This window comes from Bos javanicus, chromosome 15 (genome assembly GCF_032452875.1).
Source record: "Bos javanicus breed banteng chromosome 15, ARS-OSU_banteng_1.0, whole genome shotgun sequence".
NCBI lineage: Eukaryota > Metazoa > Chordata > Mammalia > Artiodactyla > Bovidae > Bos > Bos javanicus.
Genome location: NC_083882.1, coordinates 15,120,752 through 15,127,734, shown reverse-complemented (window position 1 = coordinate 15,127,734; position 6,983 = coordinate 15,120,752). Strand labels below are relative to the sequence as shown.

General features: G+C 43.2%; 1 non-coding gene across 1 annotated transcript; it reads right to left on the bottom strand.

Annotated features, from left to right (window-relative positions):
• Window positions 1–5,399: 5,399 nt before the first annotated feature.
• Window positions 5,400–5,504, bottom strand: LOC133227225 (U6 spliceosomal RNA). Its single transcript, XR_009729777.1, has one exon. It is a non-coding gene; the product is annotated as a U6 spliceosomal RNA (small nuclear RNA).
• Window positions 5,505–6,983: the final 1,479 nt, after the last annotated feature.

Here is a 6,983-nt window from a genome sequence, read left to right as displayed (position 1 = left end):
AGAAAGTATACAGCTCTCAGAGAAAAATATAGACAGTACACTCTTTGACATATGTCACAGCAGTATTCTCTCTGACCCAGCTCCTAGATTAATGGAAATATAAACAAAAATAAACAAGTGGAACCTAATAAAACTTAGAAGGTTTTGCACAGCAAAGGAAACTATAAACATGATGAAAAGACAATCCTCAAAATGGCAGAAAATAATTGCAAATGAAGCAACTGACAAAGGGTTGATCTCCAAAATATATAAGCATCTCATACAGCTCAATATCCGAAAAACAAACAACCCACTCAAAAAATGGGCAAAAGACCTAAACAGACATTTCTCCAAAGAAGACATACAGATGGCAAAAAAAACGCATGAAAAGATGCTCAAAATCGTTCATTATTAGAGAAATGCAAATCGAAACTACAATGAAGTATCACCTCACTCCAGTCAGAAAGGCCATCATCAAAAAATCTACAAACGGTAAATGCTGGAGAGGATGTGGAGGAAGGGAACCCTCCTGTTGGTGGGAATGTAAACTGATGCAGCCATTATGGAAAACAGTATGGAGATTCCTTAAAAACTAGGAATAAATCTACCACATGATCCAGCAATCCCACTGCTGAGTCTACACCCTGAGAAAATCACAGTTTTAAAAGACACATGTACCTCAATGTTCATTGCAGCAATATTTACAATAGTCAGGACATGGAAGCAACCTGTATGTCCATCGACAGATGAATGGATAAAGAAGTTGTGGTACATATACACAATGGAATATTGCTTGGCCACACAAAAAAGAAACAAATCTGAGTCAGTTGTAGCAAGGTGGATGAGCCTAGGGCCTCTTATACAAGTGAAGTAAGTCAGTTGGAAAAGTAAATACCATATATTAATGTGTATATATATATATGGAATCTATAAAAATGATACAGATGAATCTAGTAGAGAACATACTGCGGACACAGTGGGGGAAGGTGAGGGTGGGATGAATTGAGAAAGCACTGGCATATATACACTGTCATGTGTTAAATAGATAGTGGGAAATCACTAAATAACACACGGAGCTCTGTGATGACCTAGAGGAGAGGGATGGAGGAGGGGAGGGGGGAGATAAATATGTATAATTATGACTGATTCATATTGTTGTATGGCAGAAACTAGCAAAATTGTAAAGCAATTTTCCATCAATTAAAAAAATAAATTAATATTTCAGGCTTTGCAGCATGTATAGTCTTCGTGGCATATCTTTTTTGTTTGTTTGTTTTATTGAAGCACAATTGCTTTACAATGTTGCATTAGCTTCTGCAGTACGAGGAAGTGAATCAGCTGTTGGTACACATAGATTCCCTCCCTCTTCGATCTCCCTCCCATCTCACCCCCATCCCACCCATCCAGGTCACCACAGAGCACTGAGCAGGGCTCCATGTGCTGTACAGTATGATCCCACTAGCTATGTAATATATATATATATATATATATATATATATGTCAAATCTTCAAAAATGTATGAACTGTTCAGAACTTGTGGGCTATACAAAAAAAACAGGCCAGGGCCAGATTTGGCAACCCACGTTTAGGCTTATTGTAAAGATGAAAGTGGATAGTATATAAATGTTTTGCATTGGACCTGAAACATAGCAAATTCTCAGTAAATGATAGGTATGATGATTCCTACCTGGTGGTTGTGTAGAAGGCTAACTAAAAGCAATAGAAGAACTTTCAGGACTTACAGCTCCTCAGCCATACACACATCCAATAGGATAAATATTTACAAAGAGTATACATAAGACAAATTAGTATCATTAATGTGATCCTCATTATTTGATTCGAAGAATTTGAAAATAAACTATGGTCAAGGGCATTGGGGCTAAGCTAACAGAGTTTTCTGAGGGCCTGCTGTGTGTCAGGACTCTGTAATGTGCTATTTCACAACAGTGCTGCTAGGTAGGTTTTACTGTTCCTGTTACAGAAGAGACAGAGACTAGCAAGGGGAATATCCCTGGAAACCAAGTGTGTCTGCCCACTTGGACTTCCAAGTTGTGCATTTTTTCCCCCAATCCTTTATTTATAAGTATGGTTGATTTTACAATGTTGTGTTAGTTTCAGGTGTACAGCACAGTATATATTTCTTTTTCAGATCTAGAGACACATACTGACTGAAAATGAAGTATTCCATGCAAATAGAAATCAAAATAAAGCTGGAGTAGCAATACTTACATCAGACAAAATAGACTTTAAAGTAGACTATTACAAGAGACAAGATCACTACATAGTGATCAATGGATCAATCCAAGAAGATATAACAACCTTAAATATTTATATATGCACCCAACATAAGAGCACCTCAATATATAAGGCAAAAGTTAACAGATAGGATGTCATGGTCCTCTGACTCTTACACCCCTTCACTTTCTAATGCACATGCATTTGCATCAACTTTTGCCTCTTAACCTTGGAATAGGTGGCTGCCTGCTGAATGGAATTTAAAGAGTAGTTCAAACAGTCGCTCAGTCATGTCTGACTCTTTGTGACCCCATGGACCATAGTCTACCAGGCTTCTCTGTCCATGTAATTCTCCAGGCAAGAATACTGGAGTGGGTTGCCATTCCCTTCTCCAGGGGATCTTCCCAGCCAAAGGACTGAGCCAGGGTCTCCTGCATTGTAGGCAGATTCTTTACCATCTGAGCCACCAGGGAAGCCCTAGTGGTTCAAAGTCCACCTTCTGTCTGTCAAGATCTGTGCTAGACACGAATTACAAAGTGAAAACACACACACACACACACAAGAGTATGGCATGGTCCTTTTTGTTGAAGAACCAAGTTTAGTAGGAAAGATATCACACAAGTAGTGTTTGGTGGAAAATTCAAGTCAGGTTTTGCCTTTAGGAAGTCATTGTGACAATGCCTGGATTTACATTAAAAACACACAACTTCCATCCTATCACAATCTTTTCATTTCAATATGGTATTTTTATTGGCTTCCCATTACCTAGAGACTGAAGTTCAGACTTCTTGGATTCTTTGCCAGGCCTTATGCCAAAGATTCCCAGTAGGTGTGTCAGATCTGCCGAGATGAGACTGAATTGTTCAAACCCAATTCCCAGTGAGGTGGTGTTTGGAGGTAGGGCCTCTAAGAAGTGATTAGCTCATCAGGTTGGAGTCCTCTTGAGTGGGATTAGTGTCCTTATAAAAGAGACACTGGAGACATGTCTTGTTCCTTTGGCCATGTGAGGTTATGGTGGAAAGATTGCTGTTGATGAGGAAGTGGGTCCTCACCGGACACTGAATCTACAGGACTCATGTTCTTAGACTTCCAGCCTCTAAAACTGGGAGGAATAAGTTTCTATTGTTTTTAGGCCTTTGGTATTTTGTTATTGTGGGGCTTCACAGATGGCTCAGTGGTAAGGAATCTGCCTGCAGTGCAGGAGGCACGGGTTCGATCCCTGGGTTGGGAAGATCGCCTGGAGGAGGGCATGGCAACACACTCTGGTATTTTTGCCTGACAAATCTCATGGACAGAGAAGAGAAGCCTGGTAGGCTACAGTCTATGGGGTCACAAAGAGTCAAATGACTTAGCAGGTAAAGAACAATTTTGTAATTGCAGCCTGAACAGACTAAGACAGATGGTGACAGCCTTGTCCACTTACCTTGGTTTGTACTACAAATGTAATCATTATTCCACATGTGCCTCAACCTCAAATGGTTTGGGAAGCCTTGTCCTTCACAACCTGTCCCTGACTTTCCTGCCAAATTTCCTTCAGCTGTCTTTTCACACACGGGATCTGTTTCTTGTTTCTTATCCATTTGCCATGTTTCCCAAGCTACACACTTTTGCTCACATGGTTCTTTCTGCCTGGAAGTCCAGCCTGATCCTTTCCACCACTTCTGCGTAGCCTGCAAATTCTTGAAAAAAATAACCCATAAGTGACCTCTTTCGTAAAGGATTCCCTGCATTCATTGTCCTTTGACCTGCAATAGTGTTTTATCTTTTTTATGGCATTTGTCATCTGTTTAATCACTTAGTAGTGAAAGGACCTAGAGCTGGGTCTGGCACATAGTAGGGCTCAGGAGGCCAACTGGCCAGCCTGCCTGCCTTCCCTGCTCTATTTGTGAGATTTTAGGAAAATTACTTAAATCATTGATTCTTAAACATAGCTGCACATCAGATGACCTGAGGAGGTTTTGTTTAATAATCTGATGTCCAGGCCATACTGCAAGTCAATGAAACTAGAACCTCTAAAGGATGGTTTCCAGCATCAGAGTTCCCCAGGTGACTCCAATATGCAGCCAGGGTCCAGAGCCACTGCTTTGAACAAACAGAGCCTCATTTCTTCATTCTGAAAACTATATGCAATGTTTGCAACACTTTGGCATAATGCCTGGTGCATACTGAGTGGGCAGTAGCTGTTAATTTTTGCGTTTTATCCCAGCTTTTCATTTCTTGGCCGAAAGTGCCTTGCACATAGTAGGTATGGAAATAAATGCTGGTGGAATAAATAAATGCTCTTTGGGAAGGCCTCTGGGAAATGCCCAGCAGGTTGTTGCAAAGAGCTGGCCTTAATGTGGAACTAAAGGTTGTATCTGGAGCAGAGACATGGAGGTGTGGTCGTTCCTGGGTGCCGGCAATGGGGGAGAAGGGGAGGGGGATGGGTACTGGCTTTATGAGATTTAAAAACAATAATAAAACCAACTACAAGTCTATCTCCTTTTTATGATCATCTCCCACTGGAAATTCTTAACAGTACCAGTGATAAAATGCTTCTTGCCGGAGTAGACTTCTCCCAGTACCCTGCCCTCTCTGCCTTATCTTTTCACTACTGGCTCTGAGCCTAATAAGCTAAATGGCTGGAGAAAGAAACAAGGGAACTGTAAATTATATTTATAAATTAAGTCACATAAAGCTGGACTAAGTAATTAAACTGTGGACCCATAATTAAATACTTGTATAGCATTTGGCCCTGAGATTCTTCCTGCCATAATGGTTGGCAGTCTGCGAGGTGGGCTGATGGCTCATTCGAGGTCCTGGGGCCAAGTGGTGCCAAGGTCACTGTCTGAAGAGAAGGATCCTTGAGGGACAGTGCTGGATGTGGTCAAGGGAACAGACAAGAGATTTTCAGGGTAAAAGGTGAGGAGCGGAAAGCCCCAGGCCCTCTGGAGCATGTGAGAAGTGGTAGTAGCACCCTAGATTAGTGAATGATGGCCCAGCAGGAAGGAATGGGGGTCTTCCCATTGCTGGCTCTAGCCCACCTTTCACTTTTCACTTCCTACCCTCCCCTTCGCATACCCACCTAGAGCCACAGACGTCAATATGCCTTCTTGGAGCAGTCTCCTTTTCACATCTCTCTACCCTCGCCTGTGATGTTGCCTGTGTACCTTTCCCTTCTCCATTAAAAAAAAAAAAAATTAATGAAAAAAAATGGAATGCTCTATGAATTTGTGTGTCATCCTTGTGCAGGGGCCATGCTAATCTCTACATCATTCCAATTTTAGTATATGTGTTTTCCACGCGAGCACCCTTCTCTATCCTTCACCAGGCAACTTAGTCCTTCAAGAGTTAGCTCCAAGAGACCTATGGAGCCTTTTCCTGAATCATTTAGGCAGTGGGAAGTCTACCTCTGGGAAGCCCAGGTGGCTCAATGGTAAAGAATTCACCTGCCAATGCTGGCAATGCAGGAAATGCGGGTTCAGTCCCTGGGTTGGGAAGATCCCCTGGAGAAGGAAAATGGCAACCCACTCCAGTATTCTTGCCTAGAGAATCCCATGGACAGAGGAGTCTGGCAGGCTACAGTCCACGGGGTCACAAAGTTGGACACAACTGAGCAACGGCGCATGAGAAGTCTTCCTCTGGCCCACAAAGGGACCTTATGGGATAACAGTTCTCTGCTGAGTCTCTCCCCATTAAGGTCCTGAGTAGCAGAGTCCCTGTTCAAAGCTCCTACAAAGTGCCTGGCAGGATGGAAGGTGCTTAACACCCCTCTGTTGCGTAAGTGAGTGAATGACTGAAGGACAGACAGCCCTGCACAGAAGGACAGGTGATATTACCCTTATTTTTCAGAGTTAGATGGTCAGCTCAGGGGCTCTGTCTTGTTCAGCTTCCTGTTGGCGGTACCAGTGCGGTGCTCAGCAGACAGAAACCGCACCATGAATATTTGCTAGGTGAATAAGAGGCAATTGAAAAGAGATAGACTTTGGCACAAACTCCCCTTCTCCCAGCTCCCTACTCCCAAAGAAATAAAGTAAGCTAAGTGTACTGCTAGGATAGGTGTCAGTATCCACTGTGTTTACAAAACAACACTGTGTATATTAACAAAAGCTAGGGCAGGGCAGGCAAGGCCCACCAGGTCTAAGATCAAGGGGAGATTTGTTGGGGGTGGTGGAGGAGGGATGGGAGAGAGGGATGTGGAGCCCAGGAGGCCCAGACGGGGAAGCAGGGAAGGAGGAGGAGACCCTGATGAAAGGTCTAGAGCCGCCTTCAAAGGGAGGTCGCAGGAGAGATGGGGGCTTGAGAGGGAGTGGTTTGTGGGGAGGAGCATGGTCCGCTGTTTGATAAGTGGCATTAATGGCCAAGAAATGCTTTCAGAATGAGACAAAGAGGAGAGAAAACTGGGAGGTGGGGGGATTGGACAGAGGGGGTCTTTGAGGAATCCAGGGGTGAGGCCTGGCCGTTTACTTGCCCACAACCACCAAGGGTGGTCTGGAAACACACCAAGGTTTGACATCTGCTCATAACACATAAAGAAGCGGGATTCCAGCTGGGAGCCACATGAGGGGAGGGACTGCCTCCGTCCTTTATTAAATGTGTGGCCTTGGGATGACTCTAAATCTCCATGTCCTCCTAATGTCAAATGGGGATAATCAAAGTACCCATCTCTTAGAGGGCTTATGAGAATTCAATAAGTCGATACAGATAAGCAGGGCCTGAGTCTAGTAACTGTTCAATAAATGTCGGTAGTAGTAATTATTTCTAATATATCACTGGGCATTTCACTAGCA